Below are 23,648 nucleotides of genomic sequence, written 5' to 3'. Positions count from 1 at the left end.
TTGAAGAATTGACCTTATCATTATACAGTGCTTCTCTTTATTACTGACAAGTTTCCTTGCTCAGAAGTCTCCTCTGTCTGAAATTAATATAGCTACTCTTGCTTTCTTTGGTTAGTGTTAGCCTGGTATATCTTTATCCATCTTTTTACTTTTAATTTATGTATTTTACATTTAAAGTGGGGGTCTTATGGAAAGCATATCATTGGATCTTGTTTTTAGATTCACTTTGACAATCTCTGTTTGTTTTTTTTTTAACTGACCCAACTGAGGAACAAATTATCTGATTTTTAATTAGTATATTTAGACCATTCATGTTTAAAGTGATTACTGATATAGCTGAATTAATATTTACTGTATTTGTTCCTTTTGTCTATTTGCTGTACTTGTTTTTTGTTTGTATTTGTGTCTTCCACCTTTTTTCTGTCTCTTATGGTTTAAATTGAGCCTTTTATATGATTCCATATACTCTCTTAGCATACCAGTCATACCTCTTTTTTTTTTTTTTTTTTTTTTTTTTTTTTTTTTTTTTTTTTTTACTGTTTTTAATGGTTGTCCTAGAGTTTGCAATATATATTTATAAATAATCCAGGTCCACTTTCAAGTAACACTATACTTCTTCATGGGTAGTACAAGTACCTTGTAATAACAAAATAATCCTAATTCCTTTTTCCTATTTCCTTTTATAATTCCTATCATTCATTTCACTTATACATATGCATATGTACACATATAATATCTATGCATACATAATCAAATATATATGCTCATATAATTGAATACATTGTTGAAGTTACCATTTTGAACACACTGTTACCTGTTAGATCAATTAAGAATTAGAAAAATAAATTCATTTATTTTACCTTCACTTTTTATTCTTTATTGCTCTTTGTTTCTTTATTTAGATCTGAGCTTCTAACCTATCTCATTTGCCTTCTGTCTGAAGAACTTCTTTTTAACATTTCTTATAAAGCAAATCTGCTGACAACAAACACCCTCAATTTTTGTCTGTCTGAGAAAGTTTTTTTTCCTTCACTTTTGAAGCATAATTTTGCAGGGTACAGAGTTCTAGATTAGTGGGATTTTTCCTTTCAACACTAATATATTTCACTCTACTCTTTTCTTGTTTGCATAGTTTCTGAGAAGCTGGATGTAATTCTTATATTTGCTCCTTCATAGGTGTTTTTTCTCTCTGACTTCTTTCAAGACATTTTCCTTATCTTTGACTTTTTGAAGTTTGAATATGATATGCCTAGGTTTAGTTTTGGGGGCATTTATGCTGCTTGGTATTCTATGAGCCTCCTGACCCTGTAGTTTGGTATCTGATATTACTTTGGGGGAAATTCTCAGTTGTTATTGCTTCAAATATTTTTTTTTTCTTTTTCTCTTCTTCTTTTTCTGGAATCTCTATTTAACCTAGCTACACAATTTTTAGTTGTCCCAACCGTTCTTAGATATCCTGTTTATTTTCCTCCTCAATCTTTTCTGTGTTTACTTTTCTGTTTTGGAATCTCTAGTGGTATACCCTCAAGCTCAGAGATATTTTTCCTCAACCACGTGCAGTCTACTAATGAGCCCATCAAAAGCATTCTTCATTTCTGCTACAGTAATTTTGATCTCTAACATTTCTTTTTTATTCTTTCTTAGAGTTTCCATCTCTGCTTACATTGCCTATCTATTTTTGCATGCTGTCTACTTTATCCATGAGAGTCCTTAGGATATTAATCACAGTTGTTTTAAATTCCTGGTCTGATAATTTCAACATCTGTGCCATATCTGAGTCTGATTCTGAATTCATGCTCTTTTTCAAACTGTATTTTTTGCCTGTTAGTATGCCTTGCAATTTTTTGTTGATAGCCAGACTTGATGTGCTGGGTAAAAGGAACTGCTGTATATATACTATTGGTGATGTGGTTGTAAGGTACCTGTTTTTGTAAAGTTTTATTGGAAAACAGCCACATCCATTCATTTATGAATACGGTGGTTTGTGGCAGAGTTGAGTAGTAACAACAGAGAACTCAAGGCCCACAAAGTCTAAAATATATATATATTGGGTTGTACCCATAAAAAGTTTGCCAACACCTGATTTAGATTATAAAGTGTCTTCAGTAAAAGGAACTTTATTCTTATTGGCTTTAGAGGCTAAAAAGTATTATATACATCTAATATTCCTAGAACTCCCAGATAATAAGAAACTATTAATATGTACTAGTTTTTTAGGGGGTGAAATCCCATTTTGACAAAAACTACTAGGTCACAAGCATTTTTATTTAGCAATCCAAAATCCTTAGGTAAATCACACTGGCTTGATAGTTTGGGTTTTTAAAAAAATGTCTAAGTTCATTCCCTGGATTTATCTTCACATAAAGAAACTAGTCAGTATAAACTTCCTGAATTTTTGCACTGAGTTACTGATCAGATACATTACTCCCATATAATGTTTTAAATTAGGAAAAATATAAAATTATAAACTCAACAGTTTAGAACTATATAAATTCTGAGAAACTTTTTATATCAACATTAATTGTGATCTGTAATGTATCATCTTAAATAGAATTTCCAAAATCTTTAATTAACTTTAAGACCTGGAATAATATGAAATCAGGTTAGTTAATTGAGTAATTGATATAAGTTGCATCAATAACTTCTAAGTAACATAGAATACTGAAACATTGGTCATATTCTTATATATACACATTGATACATATGTATATGTATATACATTCAGTGTGTGTGTATATATATTCCACCAACCTAGAACTGTGTACCCTGCAAAATTATACTTCAAAAGTGAAGGAAAAAGAAACTTAGACAAAAATTGAGGGTGTTTGTTTTCAGTAGATTTGCCTTACAAGGAATGTTAAAAGAAGTTATTCAGAGAGAAGGCAAATGAGATAGGTTAGAAACTCAGATCTAAATAAACATACATAAATACACACTAAATGTATATACACACACAAATATATATTACTGTATGTATCTGTGTATTTATAGTGTATGCTCTATATATAAAAGATTGACTAATTTGATTATCTGAAGGATTAAGGGAGGATACCACCCCTCATATTGTCTTATGCCCAATTTCTGCCTCCAAAGAAAGAAGTAAAAACTAAAAGGCAGAAATGAAATCCACAGGCAGACAGCCTGGCGCCTGTGCCCTGGGCCTGGTAGTTAAAGATCGACCCCTGACCTAACCGGTTATGTTATCTATAGATTCCAGACATTGTATGGAAAAGCATTGTAAAAATCCCTGTCCTGTTCTGTTCTGATCTGATTACTGGTGCATGCAGCCCCCAGTCACGTACCCTCTGCTTGCTCAATCGATCACGACCCTGTCACGCGCACCCCCTTAGAGTTGTGAGCCCTTAAAAGGGACAGGAATTGCTCACTCAGGGAGCTCAGCTCTTGAGACAGGAGTCTTGCCAATGCCCCCAGCCGAATAAATCCCTTCCTTCTTAAACTCAATGTCTGAGTAGTTTTGTCTGCGGCTTGTCCTGCTACAGGATAACTTTTTTTTTTTTTTCCGAGATGGAGTTTCTCTCTTGTCACCCAGGCTGGAGTGCAGTGGTGCGATCTTGGCTCACTGCAACCTCCACCTCCCGGGTTCAAGCAATTCTCCTGCCTCAGCCTCCCAAGTAGCTGGGATTACAGACGCCCGCCACCATGCCTGACTAATTTTTTGTATTTTTAGTAGAGACAGGGTTACACCATGTTAAGCAGGCTGGTCTTAAACTCCTGACCTCAGGTAATCTGCCCGCTTTGGCCTCCCAAAGTGCTGGGATTACAGGTGTGAGCCACTGCACCTGGCCAGGAATAATTTTTTCTATAAGATGAAAGACATCATAATGCAAGTCAAAAGGAAAATATTTTGGGATAAAATGCTACTCATATATCTGACAAAATAGAGATAATATCCCTACTATAAAATAAACCTTACAAATTGATCTTTAGAAAAGACGAGAGCTCGATTGCTTAATGGGCAAAGTATATGAATAGGTAATTAACAGAAGAGGAGATGCAAAGCCTAAAAAATATGTAAAAACCTGTTCAATCTTACTAGTGGTCAGGAAAGTAAAAAATGAATTAATGAGATACCATTATTTTCACCCATCGGATTGGCAGAAAGTAAAGACTGTACATAGATGCTGATGACTGCCCATAAACAGGGACCCACAACACTGCTGTTAGAGTGTGAGTCAACACAACATTTGGAGGAAGTAATCTTTGTACAATTATCTGGTGGGGTTAATTACAATTGAAAATAGGCTGAGCACGGTGGCTCACACTGAGGAAAGAGACAGACCCTCTCATATTGTTTTATACTCAGTACCTGTTTTAAGAAAAAACAAGGACATGAAACCAAAGACAGGCAGCCCGGCGCCAGGCCCAAAACCTGGCCTGGGCCTGCTTGGCCTAAACCTAGTAGTTAAAAATCAACTCATAACTTAGAAACCGATGTTATTCATAGATTCCAGACATTGTATAGAAGAACATTGTGAAACTCCCTGCCCTGTTCTGTTTCTCTCTATCAGTGCATGAAACCCCTGTTACGTATCCCCTAGATTGCTCAATCGATCACGACCCTTTCATATGAAATCTTTAGTGTTGGAGCCCTTAAAAGGAACAGAAATTGTGCACTTGGAGAGCTCAGATTTTAAGGCAGTAGCTTGCCGATGCTCCCAGCCGAGTAAAGCCCTTCCTTCTACAACTCTGAGAGGTTTTGTCTGTGGCTCCTCCTGCTACATTTCTTGGTTTCCTGACTGGGAAGTGAGGTAACTGACAGATGACTGAGGCAGCCCCTTAGGCAGCTTAGGCCTGCCCTGTGGAGCATCCTGCAGGGGACTCCGGCCAACCTGAGTAACATGATCCAAAGAGCGCTCCCGGGTAGGCAATTGCCCCGGTGGAATGCCTCACCAGAGCAGCACATAGCAGGCCCCTGTGGAGGATTAACACAGTGGCTGAACACCGGGAAGGAACTGGCACTTGGATTCCAGACATCTGAAACTTGGAAAGACTAGTCTTTGGAACTTACCTGCTCCATTTGAGTGGAAGCGTGGCCTGATCACCCACGGCGTGCCTTTATCGGCGCTTTGGTGTTGGTTTTGGTTTTGACTTGGTTGAAATTGCTTGACAGGACCAGTCTTGGGAACTTGCCCACTCCATTTGAGTGGAAGCGTGGCCTGATCACCCACGGTGTGCCTGTACCGGCACCTTGGTTTTTGTTTTTGGCTTGACTTGGATTGCTTGATACTTTGGTTTTGGTTTTGACCTGGCTTAGATTTCTGTATACTCTCATTTTGGTTTTGATTTTGGTTTGGTGTAAACTGCAGAAGTGTGTGTGCCCTTTTTACCTGTTTTGTGTTTTGTGGTGTGCGTGTGGTGTGAGCGTGGTGTTTTGTCTCAAAGAAGCATGGGTCAGGCACAAATAAGCCCACCCCACTAGGAACTATGTTAAAAAAAATTCAAGAAAAGAAAAAAAGAGGGGAGGCAGAATTTATATAAAAAGAATATTGTATGGTAAATTCTTGTCCTGAAATAAATTAACTGGTTATTAAAAAAAAAAAAATGTTTGTAATAAGTCAGAAAGTTAAGACATCTTGAAAAATTGTCTGCAAAAGTCATGAAAGAAAAAAGTTATAAAAAATTATGCAAAAAATGTTGTATAATTTAAAAGTAATAAGGCCCCCTGAGTACTATTGAAAAAACAGTTTATGTGCAAAGTGTATAAGACAATTAAAATATACCTTTGGTAAAAAGATTATAAGGAGGCATAAGAATGTGAATTTTTACCTACATTAAAAGGTTAAAAAAATTATTGTTTTAAAAGTTTAAGCAAGTTTTAAAACGTTAATTGTAAAGAAAATTCTGTGTGTAAACATATTAGCTAAAGTTAAAAAAGGTATCCAGTTTTTCTGTGAACTAGACATTAAAGTAAAAATGCAACAGGTTTTTCTTAAACCATCAACCTGCTCTTTAACAAAAATTATAAAAAGACTCTATAAAATCTTACCTTATGGGGCCGGGCGCGGTGGCTCAAGCCTGTAATCCCAGCACTTTGGGAGGCCGAGATGGGCGGATCACCAGGAGATCGAGACCATCCTGGCTAACAAGGTGAAACGCCGTCTCTACTAAAAAGTACAAAAAACTAGTGGGCGAGGTGGCGGGCGCCTGTAGTCCCAGCTACTCAGGAGGCTGAGGCAGGAGAATGGCGTAAACCCGGGAGGCGGAGCTTGCAATGAGCTGAGATCCGGCCACTGCACTCCAGCCTGGGCAACAGAGTGAGACTCCGTCTCAAAAAAAAAAAAAATCTTACCTTATGGTCAAACATAAAAAATTGGATAAATATGTGTACAAGGTTTTATTAAAATTAAGTTTAACATTAATAACACACTAATATAAAGGTAAAATTTAGCTTATCTGGTATAAAAATCATACACAAAGCATTATTAAATATAAAATGGTGTTTAGCTTTCTTTGGTCTAAAAACTAATAAAGATAGGTCCTAAAGGAAACATTTATTTTACTAGAGGATCATAGACGTTAAGGACTTAAAACAAACTTTGGCAATTAAGACAGCATACCAAGATGCAAATGCCTGGTTAAAATGGATCAAATGTTCCATCTGCACGTTAAACAAAAGCAATTGTTATGCTTGTGCACATGGCAGGCCAGAGGCCCTGATTGTCCCCCTTCCACTAAGGTGGTCCTCCAGTCAACCACGCATGGGCTGCATGGTAGCTCTTTTCCAGGATTCTACAGCCTGGAGTAATAAGTCATGCCAAGCTCTCTCTGCTATATCCCAAAGTCCCTGCAGATCAGCCCCCCGAGGGCCATCCAGCTTCCGTCTCCCAACACTAAGTTCACTTCGAGTCTCTCACGGCAGGGAGGAGACTTAGCATTCCTTGGAGACCTGAAGGGATGCAGTGAGCTTAAGAATTTTTAAGAGCTTATCAATCAGTTAGCCCTTTTTCATCCGTGAGTGGATGTGTGGTGGTATTGTGGTGGACCTTTACTGGGCACTCTGCCAAATAACTAGAGTGGCACTTGTGCTTTAGTCCATTTGGCTATCCCTTTCACTCTGGCATTTCATCAACCAGAGGAAAAACTAAATAAAAAATAAAAACATGTCATCGTAAAGCGAGAGAAGCCCCTTATAGGTCTTTCAACTCTCACATCTATTAGGTTGCAACTGGAGCCCCGCAAGGAATACCAGATCAATTTAAAGCTTGAAATCAAATAGTTACAGGATTTAAGTTAATATTTTGGTAAATGACAGTCAATAAAAATGTAAATTAGATAAACTACATCTATTACAACCAACAGCAACGAGCTTTTCATGAGTTAAAAAGAAAAACTCATGTCGGCCCCAGCCCTGAGGCTACCTGACCTGACAAAACTCTTTACACTCTATGTATCAAAAAGAGAAAAAATGGCAGTTGGAGTTTTAACCCAGACTGTAGGGCCCTGGCCAAGGGCAGTGGCCCATCTCTCAAAACAACTAAACAGGGTTTCCAAAGACCGGCCCCCATGTCCAAGGGCCCTGGCAGCAACAGCCCTGTTAGCATAAGAAGCAGATAAGCTAACTCTTAGGCAAAACCTAAAGTGCCCCCATGCTGTGGTGATTTTAATAAATACCAAAGGACACCATTAGCTAATAAATGCTAGACTAACTAAATACCAAAGCTTGCTCTGTGAAAATCCCCGCATAACCATTGAAGTTTGCAGTACCCTAAATCTGCCACCTTGCTCCTGGTGTCAGAGAACCCAGTTAAACATAACCGTATAAAAGCATTGGACTCAGTTTATTCTAGTGGGCCCAACCTCCAAGACCATCCTTAAACATCAGTAGACCGGGAGCTGTACATGGATGGGAGCAGCTTTGCCAACCCCTGCAAAGTGACTCTGAAAAAGACAACAAGCCCTGCTCCAGTCACACCTGGAAGCTGACTGGTCCACACATGGCCGAAGCATGAGGAAACTCATTGCAGGACTCATTTTCCTTAAAATTTGGACTTGTACAGTAAGGACTTCAACTGACCTTCCTCAGACTGAGGGCTGTTCCCAGTATATACATCAAGTCACTGAAGTAGGACAAAAGATTGCTACAGTCCCATAATTTTATAGTTATTGTAAGTGTACCAGGACTCTAAAAGAAACTTGTTTGTATAATGCTATTCTATCCAAGGTATGTAGCCCAGGAAATAACCAACCTGATGCATGTTATGACCCATTTTAAGCCTCCCATGATCACAGTTTTTAAAATAAAATTAAAGACTGGTCCTTTTCTAGGCGACACAAATAAAGTAATAGCTATGACAGAAGAAAGAGGAGTCTCCAAGCATATAACCCTAAAATTTAATGCTTTTGCCACTATCAATAGCAATCAGCATAGAATAAGATGCAGTTCTTTAAATTAAAAAAAAAAAAAAAGTTACACGGCAGGAAATAATTATATCTGCCCTGAATTAAGCTCATGCGCAAATGTGTGTAATTACTGGTCTTATGTCATCTAGACTACTTTAAAAAAGGATGAATAAAATCCTGTTTAGCTCCAAACAGGAGAAGGCAGCCCCTCTTATATGAGTGGAAGCTGCAACCCCTTGAAATTAATAATTACAAATCCCTTAAACCCAAGGTAAAAAAAAATAAAAAATAAAAAAGGAGAACACGTATCTCTGGGCATCAATAGGAAAAGACTAGGTCCTACAGTAAATATCTTAGTAAAAGAGGAGGTTCGTAAACTCTCTTTGGAACCAGTATTTCAGACTTTCTATAGTAAACTAAATGTGCCAGCACCAGAGACTCCAGGAAAAACCAGAAATTTGTTTTTGCAATTAGCCGAGCATGTAGCCCAGTCTCTAAATGTCACTTCATGTTATGTTCATGAAAAAACTGTAATAAGAGATCAGTGACCACAAGAAACACAAGAATTAGTGCCTACAGACCCAGTTCCTGATGAATTCCTGGCCCCCCCCAAAAAAAAAATCACCCTGATCATCTCTAGGTTCTAAAAGTCTCAATTATTGGACAATATTGCATAGCTAAAAAAATTTAAAAATTCACTCATTCTGTAAGATGACTTAGTTGTCTGGGGCAAAAACTGTATAATGGTACCACACACACACACACACACACACACACACACACAACCAGTTACATGGTGGAGTTCCAGTTACACAGAAAGAGATCCATTCAGTAAATTTTCAAGGTTGCAGACTGTCTGGGCCCACCCAGAATTCCACCAGAACTAGACTGCTCCCCACCGGGTTGTACTGGATATGCAGACATAGAGCCTATGCTAAGCTGCCTGACCAGTGGACACGTAGTTGTGTTATTGGCACTATTAAACCATTTTTCTTCCTACTGCCCATAAAAACAGGCGAACTCCTGGGCTTCCCTGCCTATGCTTCCCACGGAAAATGAAGCATAGCCATAGGTAATTGGAAAGATGATAAATTACCTCCTAAAAAAATTATACAATACTATAGGCCTGCCACTTAGACACAAGATGGCTCTTGGGGATACTGGACCCCCATTTACATGCTCAACCAAATCATATGGTTGCAAGCTGTTTTAAAAATCATCACTAATAAAACCAGTCAAGTATTTTTTATCAAAATACTCAGATAAAAAATGCTATCTATCAAAATAGATTGGCTCTTGACTACTTGCTAGCAACTGAAAAAGAGGTCTATAAGAAATGTAACCTTACTAATTACTGTCTACACATAGATAATCCAAAGCAAGTAGTTAAAAATATGACAAAACCAACACATGTGCCCGTACAAGTGTAGCACAAATTCGACCCTGAAGCTGTGTTTAAAAATTAGTTCCCAGCACTAGGAGGATTTAAAACTCTTATAATGAAAGTTATAATAGTAATAAGAACCTGCTTACTGCTCTCTTGTTTGCTACCTGTACTTCTTCAAATGATAAAAAGCTTCATTGCTACCTTAGTTCACCAAAATGCTTCAGCACAAGTATACTATATAAATCACTATCAATCTATTGCACAAAAAGACATAAGTAGTAAAAATAAGAGTGAGAACTCCCACTAATAAAAAGTGAGAGTCTCAAAGGGGGGAAATGAGGAGAGAGATCCTCTCATATTGTTTTATATTGTTTTATACTCAGTACCTGTTTTAAGAAAAAACAAGGAAGTGAAACTAAAGACAGCCCAGCGCCAGGCCCAAAACCTGGCCTAAGCCTGCCTGGCCTAAACCTAATAGTTAAAAATCAACTCATAACTTAGAAACCGATGTTATTCATAGATTCCAGACATTGTATAGAACATTGTCAAGCTCTCTACCCTGTTCTGTTTCTCTCTATCAGTGCATGAAACCCCTGTCATATATCCCCTAGATTGCTCAATTGATCACGACCCTTTCATATGAAATCTTTAGTGTTGTGAGCCCTTAAAAAGGATAGAAATTGTGCACTTGGAGAGCTCAGATTTTAAGGCAGTAGCTTGCCAATGCTCCCAGCTGAATAAAGCCCTTCCTTCTACAACTAGGTGTCTGAGAGGTTTTGTCTGCGGCTCGTCCTGCTACAACACCTGTAATCCCAGCACTTTGTGAGGCTGAGGTGGGAGGATCTCTTAAGGCCACAAGTTCAAGACCAGCCTAGGCAACAGAGCAAGCCCCCACTTCTACAAAAATATAAAAATAAAAATAAATGGGCTGGGTATGGTGCTGAGAGTTTGTAATCCCAGCTACTTGGGAGACTGAATCAGAAGAATAGTTTAAACCCAGTGTCTCACATGTCCATGTGAAGAGACCACCAAACAGGCTTTGTGTGAGCAACAAGGCTGTTTATTTCACCTGGGTGCAGGTAGGCTTGAGTCCATAAAGAGAGTCAGCAAAGGGTGGTGGGATTATCATTAGTTCTTATTGGTTTTGGGATAGGCGGTGGAGTTAGGAGCAATGTTTTGTGGGCAGGGGATGGATCTTACAAAGTACATTCTCAAGGGTAGGGAGAATTACAAAGAACCTTCTTAAGGGTGGGGGAGATTACAAAGTACATTGATCAGTTAGGGTGGGGCAGAAACAAATCACAATGGTGGAATGTCATCAGTTAAGGCTATTTTCACTTCTTTTGTGGATCTTCACTTGCTTCAGGCCATCTGGATGTATACGTGCAGGTCACAGGAGATATGATGGCTTAACTTGGGCTCAAAGGCCTGACACCCAGGCGTTCAAGGCTGCAGTGAGCCAAGATCATGCCACTGCACTGTAGCCTGGGTGACAGAGCAAGATCCTGTATCTTAAAAATGAACAAACAAAGAAGAAACAAAAGAAAAGAAAAGAAAACAAAACAAACACATAACCAACACAGGGATCTCAGTTTGGAATTTCATTATATTTCCAGGTGAATCATGAGCTACTTTTCATACAATACATGGAAATTTATTGCCTATTCAGACAATTTTCGGTGACATTGGGAATTGAGGGAAAAAAAAGTGGTTGATAAATTCTAAATAAGAAATTAGTACTATAGGCCTGAATAACAGTGATTTAATCCAGGGTGAGGGAGGTTGTGGCAGTTGTGGGGTTGTGTGGTGTGGAAGAGAATAGATTGAGCAAAATGACTATATACTAAGTATTTTTCTAATATGGAGATTGATTGGGTTAAGAACACTCCCACTCTGAAGGCAATCATCAGTGACTTTTGAATGTTGAAAATAGGTATTAAATAAAATCCTTTATATTGGATTCTTAAAAAACGTGTTTTGTGGAAACCCATAGAGAATATTAAAACAATATCTTGCCTCAGAAAAAGATGGGGAAATCCATTACACCACCTCTGTCCTGTCAAAAACAGATGCCACCTAGAATAAAGGCAATCCTAGGGCTGAGACTATGCTAGTAAGACCCCTGAATCAAACCATTAAGATAATCCATTTTTATTAACTAGGACGACACCAGTTCCATAAAGTTTATTCTCACAAACCTGTGCTTCGGGCACTTTTACCATTCCCTGGGGTTTCAGACTGATATGCCAGCAAGAATCCAATTTAATTCCCCATCAATTATGGTATGTGATGCAAAAACATTGAGTTTCTGGGTGACTTATAAAGACAGCAGTTATTTCATTTGTGTGCATATTTGGCTAAGCAAATTTAGCTAAGAGCAAAATATCAAATTAACTAAATGATGAGTGACATAACTGAGCCATGACGCATGACAAAGAGAGCTTTAGAAAATTATTATTCTGTAATCCCAGCACTTTGGGAGGCAAAGGCAGGCGAATCACAAGGTCAAAAGTTCGAGACCAGCCTGGCCAACATGGTGAAACCGCATCTCTACTAAAAATACAAAAAATTAGCTGGGCATGGTGGCGAGCACCTGTAACACTAGCTAATTGGGAGGCTGAGTCTGGAGAATCACTTGAACCCAGGAGGTGGAGGTTGCAGTGAGCCGAAATCACACCACTGCACTCCAGCTTGGGCAATAGTGCAAGACTCCATTTCAAAAAAAAAAAAAAAAATTGTTATTATTCAGTTTCTTAGTGTTGGTGAAACTCATATAATCTACAGATAAAAATCATGAAAGAGCTAAATGCCATCAGATCCTTCTAACCTCCTTTCCCCCACATGAATGGCTGTTTTATAATGAGAGCAGACTCTTCGGCTATAGCCTCAACACCACAGCATTATTTGCTGAGGGGCGATAGTAAACACCTATAGAGAAAAAAACAATTCCTTCTAAGGAAGGAGAGTTTTCTGACCATCAGCCTTGAAGTTAACTTTCCCTTCTACAGCCAAGACATCCATGAACATCCTCTCTCTGAAGTAAGGGAGGAGACTCACAGGTGCAACTAAGCAGATTTGGAGAAGACTTTTGAGCCCCTTTGCAAAGGCATTAGCAGAAAGCCCGCATCAGAGGTAGATAAGTCTACAGCGTTTCCTGCTATTGTATATATTGCATAGCAGAAATTTAAAAACTAGCCAAAGAAACCCGTTAAAGTTGATAAATTTTGAACAATTCTGAGTAGATACTAAGAATGCTGTTTAGTGAAAATATCAGCTCTGATCAAAGCAGTAATTTCCAGTGAGACCATGTGTATGCCAGAAAAAAGCACTAGCTCCTTTTCATTTATTTCAGCTCTTGCTTCTTAGGTTCCAAACTGGGATGACGTTCTCACCCACTAACCCAAGGCTGTATGGGAGATTAGTCCATCTAAGAACAAGCAAGCCCTTGCAGGGGCCAACTTAAAGGCTCCAACCAGAATTTGTATTACCAAGGGAGCAGCCCATAGACTGTATACGAACAGGCAATGGCTCAGTTCTGACTCTTTTCAGGGCTAAGCAACCGTAATTTGTAATGTTTGGGGTCCATGGAGAAAAGACAGGGGCCTTCAGCATAGACGCATGCTGTCCACTGCATAACCAGGGGGAAACCATTTACATGTGACCATATGACTGGCATCTGGGATATTGAGCAATGTCTCCATTGGGAGAGAGGAGCAGATTTGCAAATTATGGGGAGCAGATAGAAAAATGTCTTTTTTTATATAGGTTTTACTCAAGAAAATTAACTCTAGGAGATATTGCTATAATACTTAATTTACAGAGGCCGGGCGCGGTGGCTCAAGCCTGTAATCCCAGCACTTTGGGAGGCCGAGGCGGGCGGATCACAAGGTCAGGAGATCGAGACCACAGTGAAACCCCGTCTCTACTAAAAATACAAAAAATTAGCCGGGCGCGGTGGCCGGCGCCTGTAGTCCCAGCTACTCAGGAGGCGGAGGCAGGAGAATGGCGGGAACCCGGGAGGCGGAGCTTGCAGTGAGCCGAGATCGCGCCACTGCACTCCAGCCTGGGCAACAGCGTGAGACTCCGTCTCAAAAAAAAAAAAAAAAAAAAAAAAACCTTAATTTACAGATGAAGAAACAGAAACACTGAAAGGTATCAAGAAAAACTAGTCTTTGGAAGTTTATTTTCCCTTTACCTATCTACCCCCAAGTAGTCCCTTTTCTCAGTGCCCAAAATGACTCTCCCTTCTCCAACTCAAGTGACACTCAGCCTACGCCTACCATCCAGGGCCTTGATACAGCATCTCAGATTCTGTATTTCATTCTTCCTTCTATATATCACCTGCCCTGCATCCCAATCCTGGTCTCTAGCTGCTTTCCAAGATTGATAGGTAATTATCTAATTAGAAAAAATGATTCTACATAAGTATAAGTGGGAGATAATTAGGCTTTAAAAAATTTGCTTATCCTTTTCTACTTTGTCCTTCTCCCCACCTTTTTTTTTCTTTTCTAGTGAAGTGAATCATTGAATCAACTCAATGAAGAACAGATGGATGGATGGATAGATATAGATACATTCTATTATTAAGTAAATTGGGTCCCTCCAAAATCCATGTCTTGAAGCCTAACCCCAATGTGACTGTACGTGGAGATGGGGCCTTTAGGAGAGTAAGTAAAGTTAAATAATGTTATAAGGGCGAGGCACTAACCTGGGTGTCCTTATAAGATGAAGAAGAGAAACCAAAATGCACTGTGTGCTCTCTTTTTTCCCTGCATGCACAGATAAGAGACTGGGAGGAGAGGCCTCACCAGAAACCACCTCCTACAGCACCTTAATCTTGGAATTCCAACCTCCAGAACTGTGACAAAATTAATTTCTGTTGTTTAAGCACCCAGTCTATGGCATTTAGTTATGGCCACCAGAACAGATGACTGCAGACACTTTATTGGACATATGACTATTCTAGATACTGTTTGTGAGTAGAATGTACTGAGTGAATCTTATATTGCTGCAAATGCTGTAGTCAAAAGAGTGTTGGATGGAAGTAAGAAAACTCAGGTACAATCAAGTTCTAGCTCTGCCTCTTCCTGTAGGTGTGAATATGACAGTTACTTCACCCCCATGAGCCTGAGCTCCTTTATCTGTAAAAGGCTAGATTCCTTCTCAAGGCCCTCACAACTTGGGAATGCTGATGATAAATATCCAAGCAATGTCAGTAGTTATAAATTATTACTCATCATGCATTATTAGTCTTCCTTAGAGAGAACTGTAGGTCTAGCACATACGAGTTGAAGTCCCACACAATAATAAGAAAAATCATGTAAGAGTTCCCTTATTTCTGTACTTCTGTTGCTTTATATTCTTGGGATACATGTCAGTGTGCCAAGGAGAAAGAAAAACCACAATACAATAGGGCTTTTCTGCAAGAGGGTCATTTTTTTTTTTTTAATTTTCTTTTTTTGAGACAGAGTCTCACTTAGTTGCCCAGGCTGGAGTGCAGTGGCCCGATCTCGGCTCACTGCAAGCTCCGCCTACTGGGTTCACGCCATTCTCCTGCCTCAGCCTCCTGAGTAGCTGGGACTACAGGCACCTGCCACCACGCCCAGCTAATTTTTTGTATTTATAGTAGAGACAGGGTTTCACCGTGGTCTGGATCTCCTGACCTCGTGATCTGCCCGCCTCGGCCCCCCAAAGTGCTGGGATTACAGGCACGAGCCACCGCGCCCGGCCAAGAGGGTCAATTTTATACAGATTTTGAGATAGGAAAATATAAAGTAAGTAATGCAAAATGTGAATAATATGGTAAGTTAAAACATGGCATTCTGAAAAAAGGTTTGGCTTCTGGTGGACATCTTTGCTCATCCACTTATTCTGTATTATTTACTTTCTTTCTCACTGGGATATTTTAACAGAAAAATGTTGTAAAATGCTGCAACAAATAAATCTTGCAGGACCTAATTTGGATGGGGTTTCAGATTTATTTGCAAGTAGACTGTATTCACAAGTAGATTCACAGAACAAAATTATTCATTGGCCATTCCCAAACAGGCAACTCTCAAAAGCGTACATTTAATCAAAAGAAAGGCAGGATGGGGACTGTGGTCACCTCAGTGAGAACTGCATAGAACTCAGAGCACAACCCTTCAGGAAGGCCATTGTAGGGATATCTGTAGGATTGAAGGTGCCTGTTTACATTTCCCTTTCTGTTTTCATTTTGGTCTGGGTAAGACTGTCAAACAAGACCTACCGTTCCTTAGCCTGGCAAACGTGTGACTCAAACTAAGCCAATTAATCTTTCCCTCTGAGGATATGAATGTTGAGAGGAGGGAGCTAACAATGAAAATAGTCGGAGGCACTGCATTCTGCCAAGAGGAGAACCCTGAAGAAACTGAGGGTCTCTTCCATGATGTATTTCTGCCTGGTGCCCTGGAGCAGCTTTGATCCCTGTCCTTTCAACATCCTCATCTTTTCCTTTGACTCTGTGAGCTATCCCAAGTCCTTTCAATAACTTCTTTCATGCTTAAATCAGTTAGATTCTGTTTTTATTGCTTGCAACCAAAAGTTTGTAGTGTATGCCAATAGCACCAGCATCATAAACAAAAATTATTTTTCTTATTTGATAAAAGCAGCTACTCTATTTCCAGGAAGTTATCCATATGATGATTCTATTTAGCATTATGATTTGCCAAGTATGATGGTTAATATTAAACGTCAACTTGATTGGATTGAGGGATGCAAAGTATCGTTCCTGGGTGTGTCTGTGAGGGTGTTGCCAAAGGAAATTAACATTTGAGTCAGTGGACTGGGAGAGGCAGACTTACCTTCAATCTGGGTGGGCACCATCTGGTGTACACCATCAGCTGCCAGCACCGCTAGAATAAAGCAGGCAGAGGAAAGCGGAAAGCGCAGACTTGCTGAGTCTTCCAGCCTTCATCTTTCTCCTGTGCTGGACACTTCCTGCCCTTGAACGTCAGCACTCCAGGCTCTTCGGCTTTTACTCTTGGACTTACACTGGTGGTTTGCCAGGGGCTCTCAGGACTTCAGCCCCACATCAAAGGCTGCACTGTCAGCTTCCCTACTTTTCAGGTTTTGGGGCTCGGACTGGCTTCCTTGCTCATCAGCTTGCAGACAGCCTATCATGGGACTTTACCTTGTGATCCTGTGAGTCAATTATCCTTAATAAACTCCTCTTTGTATATACATACATCCTATTAGTCCTGTCCCTTTAGAGAACCCTCACTAATACACCTAGGTTTCACTGTCAAGCACAAATTATTTTTTTCTCTTTTTTCATAATTTATTTTGATTTATTTATTTTTTATTATACTTTAAGTTCTGGGATACATGTGCAGAATATGCGGGTTACATAGGTATACATGTGCCATTGTGATTTGCTGCACCCATCAACCCATCACCTACATTAGATATTTCTCCAATACGATCCCTTCCCTTGCCCCCCACCCACTGACAGGCCCCAGTGTGTAATGTCCCCCTCCCTGTGTCCATGTGTTCTCATTGTTCAGTTCCCACTTATGAGTGATAACATGTGGTGTTTGATTTTCTGTTCCTGTGTTAGTTTGCTGAGAATGATGGTTTCCAGCTTTATCCATGTCTCTGTGAAGGACATGAATTCATCCTTTTTTACAGTTACATAGTATTCCATGGTGTACATATGCCATATTTTCTTTATCCAGTCTATCATTGATGGGCATTTGGGTTGGTTCCAAGTCTTTGGTATTGTGAATAGTGCTGCAATAAATATATGTGTCCATGTGTCTTTACAGTAGAATGATTTATAATCCTTTGGGTATATCCCCAGTAATGGGATTGCTGGGTCAAATGGTATTTCTGATTCTAGATCCTTGAGGAATTGCCACACTGTCTTCCACAAAGGTTGAACTAATTTACACTCCCAGCAATAGTGTAAAAGTGTTCCTATTTCTCCACATCCTCTCCAGCATCTGTTGTTTCCTGACTTTTTAATGATCACCATTCTAACTGGCATGAGATCGTACCTCATAGTGGTTTTGATGAGCATTTCTCTAATGACCAGTGATAATCTTTTTTTTTCATATGATTGTTGGCCACATAAATGTCTTCTTCTGAGAAGTGTCTGTTCATATCATTTGCCCACTTTTTGATGGGGTTCTTTTTTTCTTGTAAATTTGTTTAAGTTCTTTGTAGATTCTGGATATTGGCCCTATGTCAAATGGATAGATTGCAAAAATGTTCTCCCATTCTGTAGATTGCCTGTTCATTCTGATGAAGTTTATTTTGCTGTGAAGAAGCTCTTTAGTTTAATTAGACTCCATTTGTCAATTTTGGCTTTTGTTGCCATTGCTTTTAATGTTTTAGACACGAAGTTTTTGCCCATGCCTATGTTCTGAATGGTTTTGCCTACATTTTCTTCTAAGATTTTTATGGTTTTAAGTCTTAAGTTTAAGTCTTTAATCCATCTTCAGTTAATTTTTATATAAGGTGTAAGGAAGGGGTCCAGTTTCAGTTTTCTATAAATGGCTAGCCAGTTTTCCCAACACCATTTATTAAATAGGGAATCCTTTCCCCATTGCTTGTTTTTGTCAGGTTTATCAAAGATGAGATGATTGTAGATGTGTGGTGTTATTTCTGAGGCCTCTGTTCTGTTCCATTAGTCTATATATCTGTTTGGGGTACCAGAACCATGCTGTTTTGGTTACTGGAACCTTGTAGTATAGTTTGAAGTCAGGTAGCATGATGCCTCCAGCTTTGTTCTTTTTGCTTAGGATTGTCTTGGCTATATAGGCTCTTTTATAGTTCCATATGAAATTTAGTTTTTCTAATTCTGTGAAGAAAGTGAATGGTAGCCTGATGGGGATAGCATTGAATCTATAAATTACTTTGAGCAGTATGGCCATTTTCATGATATTCATTCTTCCTGTCCATGAGCATGGAATGTTTTTCCATTTGTTTGTGTCCTCTCTTATTTCCTTGAGCTTCCTCTCTTATTTCCTTGAGCACCACCACCTTGGTTTGTGGTGCTCCTTGAAGAGGTCCATCACATCCCTTGTAAGATGTATTCCTAGGTATTTTATTCTCTTTGTAGCAATTGTGAATGAGAGTTCACTCACGATTTGGTTCTCTGTTTGTCTATTATTAGTGTATAGGGATGCTTGTTATTTTTGCACATTGATTTTATATCCTGAGACTTTGCTGAAGTTTGTTGTTTTTTTTTTTTTTAATCAGTTTAAGGAGATTTTGGACTGAGATGATGGGGTTTTCTAAATATACAATCATGTCATCTGCAAACAGAGACAATTTGACTTCCTCTCTTCCTGTTTGAATACCCTTCATTTCTTTCTCTTGCCTGCTTGCCCTGGCCAGAACTTCCAATACTGTGTTGAATAGGAGTGGTGAGAGAAGGCATTCTTGTCTTGTGCAGGTTTTCAAAGGGAATGTTTCCAGCTTTTGCCCATTCAGTATGATATTCCCTGTGGATTTGACATAAATAGCTCTTATTATTTTGAGGTACGTTCTATCAATACTTAGTTTATTTAGAGTTTTTAGCATGAAGGGGTGTTGAATTTTATTGAAGGCCTTTTCTGCATCTATTGAGATAAACATGAGGTTTTTGTCATTGGTTCTGTTTATGTGATGGATTACATTTATTTATCTGCATATGTTGAACCAGTCTGGCAACCCAGGGATCAAGCTGACTTGATCATGGTGGGTAAGCTTTTTGAAGTGCTGCTGGATTAGGTTTGCCAGTATTGTACTGAGGATTTTTGCATTGATGTTTATCAGGGATATTGGCCTGCAGTTTTCTTTTGTTGTGTCTCTTCCAGGTTATGGTATCAGGATGATGCTGGCCTCATAAAATGAGTTAGGGAGGAGTCCCTCTTTTTCTGTTGTTTGGAATAGTTTCAGAAGGAATGGTATCAGCTCCTCTTTGTACCTCTGGTAAAATTCGGCTATGAATCTGTCTGTTCCTGGGCTTTTTTGGTTGGTAAGCTATTAACTACTGCCTCAACTTCCAAACTTGTTATTGATCTATTCAGGCATTCAACTTCATCCTGGTTTAGACTTGGGAGGGTGTATGTGTCCAGAAATGTATCCATTTCTTCTAGATTTTCTAGAGTATTTGTGTAGAAGTATTTATATTTTCTGATAGTAGTTTGTATTTCTTTGGGATCAGTGGTGATATCCCCTTTATCATTTTTTATTGTGTCTATTTGATTCTTCTCTTTTCTTCTTTCTTAGTCTGGCTAGCGGTCTATTTTGTTAATCTTTTCGAAAAACCAGCCCCTGGATTCATTGATTTTTTGAAGGGTTTTTTGTGTCTCTATCTCCTTCAGTTCTGCTCTGATCTTAGTTATTTCTTGTCTTCTGCTAGCTTTTGATTTTGTTTGCTCTTGCTTCTGTAGTTCTTTTAATTATAGGGTGTCAATTTTAGATCTTTCCTGCTTTCTACTGTGAGCATTAGTGCTATAAATTTCCCTTTAAACACTTCTTTAGCTGTGTCCCAGAGATTCTGGTACGTTGTGTCTTTATTCTCGTTGGTTTCAAATAACTTATTTATTTCTGACCTCATTTCTTTATTTACCCAGTAGTTATTCCAGAGCAGGTTGTTCAATTTCCCTGTAGTTGTGTGGTTTTCTGTGAGTTTCTTAGTCCTGAGTTCTAATTTGCTTCCACTGTGATCTGAGAGACTGTTTGTTATGATTTCTGTTCATTTCCATTTGCTGAGGAATGTTTTACTTCCAATTATGTGGTCAATTTTAGAATAAGTGTGATGTGGTGCTGAGAAGAATGTATATTCTGTTGATTTGGGGTGGAGAGTTCAGTAGATGTCTATTAGGTCTGCTTGGTCCAGAGCTGAGTTCAAGTCCTGAATATCCTTGTTAATTTTCTGTCCTATTGAGCAATCCAATGTTGACATTGGGGTTTCAAAGTCTCCCATTATTATTGTGTAGGAGTCTAAGTCTCTTCATAGGTCTCTAAGAACTTGCACTATGAATCTGGATGCTCCTGTATTGGGTGTATTGATTCATTTACCATTATGTAATGCCCTTCTATGTCTTTTTTGATCTTTGTTGGTTTAAAGTCTGTTTTCTCAGAGACTGGCATTGCAACCTCTGCTTTTTTTTTTTTTTTTTTGGTTTCCATTTGCTTGGTAAATATTCCTCCATCCCTTTATTTTGAGTCTATGTGTGTCTTTGCATGTGAGATGGATCTCTGGAATACAGCACCCTGATGGGTCTTCACTCTTTATCCAGTTTGCCAGTCTGTGCCTTTTAATTGGGGCATTTAGCCCATTTCTATTTGAGGATAATATTATTATGTGTGAATTTGATCCTGACATTATGATGCTGGCTAATTATTTTACCCGTTTTCGATCCAGTTTCTTCATAATGCTGATGGTCTTTACAATTTGGTATGTTTTTGCAGTGGCTGGTACCGATTGTTCCTTTCAATATTTAGTGCTTCCTTCAGGAGCTCTTGTAAGGCAGACCTGGTGGTGACTAAATCCCTCAGGATTTGCTTGTTTGTAAAGGATTTTATTTCTCCTTCACTTAGGAAGCTTAGTTTGGCTGGATATGAAATATTGGGTTGAAAATTCTTTTCTTTAAGAATCTTGAATATTGGTCCTCACCCTTTTCTGACTTGTAGGGTTTCTGCAGAGAGATCCACTCTAAGTCTGATGAGGTTCCCTTTGTAGGTAACCCTATTTTTATTTCTGGCTGCCCTTAACATTTTTTCCTTCATTTCAACCTTGGTGAATCTGATGATTCTGTGTCTTGGGGTTGCTCTTCTCAAGGAGTATCTTTGTGATGTTCTCTGTACTTCCTGAATTTGAATGTTGACCTGTCTTGCTAGGTTTGGGAAGTTCTCCTGGATAATATCCTGAAGTGTGTTTTCCAACTTGGTTTCATTCTCCCTATCACTTTCAGGTACACCAATCAATCGTAGGTTTGGTCTTTTCACATAGTCCCATATTTCTTGAAGATTTTGTTCATTCATTTTCATTCTATTTCTGTAATCTTGTCTTCATGCTTCATTCCATTAAGTTGATCTTCAATCTCTGATATCCTTCAATCTCTGATATCCACTTGATCGATTTGGCTATTGATACTGTGTATGCTTTGTGAAGTTCTCATGCTGTGTTTTTCAGCTCCATCAGGTCATTTGTGTTCTTCTCTAAGCTGGTTATTCTAGTTGGCAATTCCTCTAACCTTTTTTCAAGGTTCTTAGCTTCCTTGCGTTGGGTTAGAACATGCTCCTTTAGCTTGGAGGAGTTTGTTATTACTCACCTTCTGAGGCCTACTTCTGTCAATTAGTCAAAGTCATTCTCCGTCCAGTTTTGTTTCCTTGCTGGCAAGGAGTTGGAATACTTTGGAAGAAAAGAGGTGTTTTGGTTTTTGGAATTTTCAGCCTTTTGCTACTGGTTTTTCCTCATCTTCATGGATTTATCTACCTTTGTTTTTTTATGTTGTTGACATTCGGATGGGGTTTTTGTGTACCTCCTTTTTGTTGATGTTGATGCTATTCCTTTCTGTTTGTTAGTTTTCCTTCTAACGGTCAGGCTCCTCTGCTGCAGGTCTGCTGGAGTTTGCTGGAAGTCCACTCCAGACCCTATTTGCCTGGGTATCACCAGTGGGGACTTTAGAACAGCAAAGATTGCTGCCTGTTCCTTCTTCTGGAAGCTTCATCCCAGAGGGGCACCTGCCAGATGCCAGCTGGAACTCTCCCTGCTGGGAGGTGTCTCCCAGTCAGGAGGCACAGGGGTCAGGGACCCACTTGGGGAGGCAATCTGTCCCTTAGCAGAACTCGAGCACTGTGCTAGGAGATTTGCTGCTCTCTTCAGAGATGGCAGGTAGGAACGTTTTAGTCTGCTGAAGCTGCACCTATAGTCCTCTCTTCCCCCATGTGCTCTGTCCCAGTGAGATGTGAATTTTATCTATAAGTCCCTGACTGGGGCTGCTGCCTTTCTTTCAGAGATCCCCTCCCCTGAGAGGAGGAATCTAGAGAGGCAGTCTGGCTACAGCAACTTTGCTACTTTGAATTTCCCGGCAGCTTTGTTTACACTGTGAGGTGAAAACCAGCTTCTCAAGCCTCAGTAAAGGGGGACGCCCCTCCCCCAACCAAGCTGCAGTGTCCCAGGTCGACTTCAGACTGCTGTGCTGGCAAGTGAGAATTTCAAGCCAGTGAATCTTAGCTTGCTGGATTTTGTGGGGGTGGGATCAGCTGAACTAGACCACTTGGCTCCCTGGCTTCAGCACCCTTTCCGGGGAAGTGAATGGCCCTGTCTCACTGGAGTTTCAGGCGCCACTGGTGTATGAAAAAAAAAACAAAAAACAAAACAAAACAGAAACAAAAACAACTCCTGCAGTCCTGCAGCTAGCTCAGTGTCTGTCCAAATGGCTGCCCAGTTTTGTGCTTGAACCCCAAGGCCCTGGTGCTGTAGGTACCTGAGGGAATCTCCTGGTCTGCAGGTTGCGAAGACTGGGAAGAGCATAATATCTGGACCGGAATGCACTGTCTTTCATGGCAGAGTCCCTCATGGCTTCCCTTGGCTTGGGGAGGGATTTCCCCAACCCCTTGTGCTTCCTGGGTGAGGTGACTCCCCACCGTCCTTTGGCTTGTCCTCTGTGGGCTACACCCACTGTCTAACCAGTCCCAATGAGATGAGCTAGGTACCTCAGTTGGAAATGCAGAAATCACCCACCTTCTGTATTGATCTCTCTGGGAGCTGCAGACTGGAGCTGTTCCTATTCGGCCATCTTGCCAGCCACACAAATTACTTTTAAAATGGAAGGAATCTTACATCTTCTTACTATTGTTCTTTTCTGTTTTCTTCCCCCATCTCATCTTAACCCTCATTCTTAAAACATTCTTCAAACAAAAATAAGAACCACTACAAAAG

The 23,648-nt window shown here is 39.6% G+C and overlaps 1 protein-coding gene across 1 annotated transcript in view; it reads right to left on the bottom strand.

Annotated features, from left to right (window-relative positions):
* Positions 1–15,415, bottom strand: part of NUS1 (NUS1 dehydrodolichyl diphosphate synthase subunit) — a 57,465-nt gene extending 42,050 nt beyond the window's left edge. The window contains 1 exon segment of the mRNA NM_001194492.3: positions 15,392–15,415. The gene's annotated coding sequence lies outside the window, so the exon portion shown is untranslated.
* Between the last annotated feature and the right edge of the window lie 8,233 nt (positions 15,416–23,648).

This window comes from Macaca mulatta, chromosome 4 (genome assembly GCF_049350105.2).
Source record: "Macaca mulatta isolate MMU2019108-1 chromosome 4, T2T-MMU8v2.0, whole genome shotgun sequence".
Taxonomy (NCBI): Eukaryota; Metazoa; Chordata; class Mammalia; order Primates; family Cercopithecidae; genus Macaca; species Macaca mulatta.
Note: the sequence above shows the minus strand (reverse complement) of the source record. Positions and strands in the feature narration are given on the sequence as shown.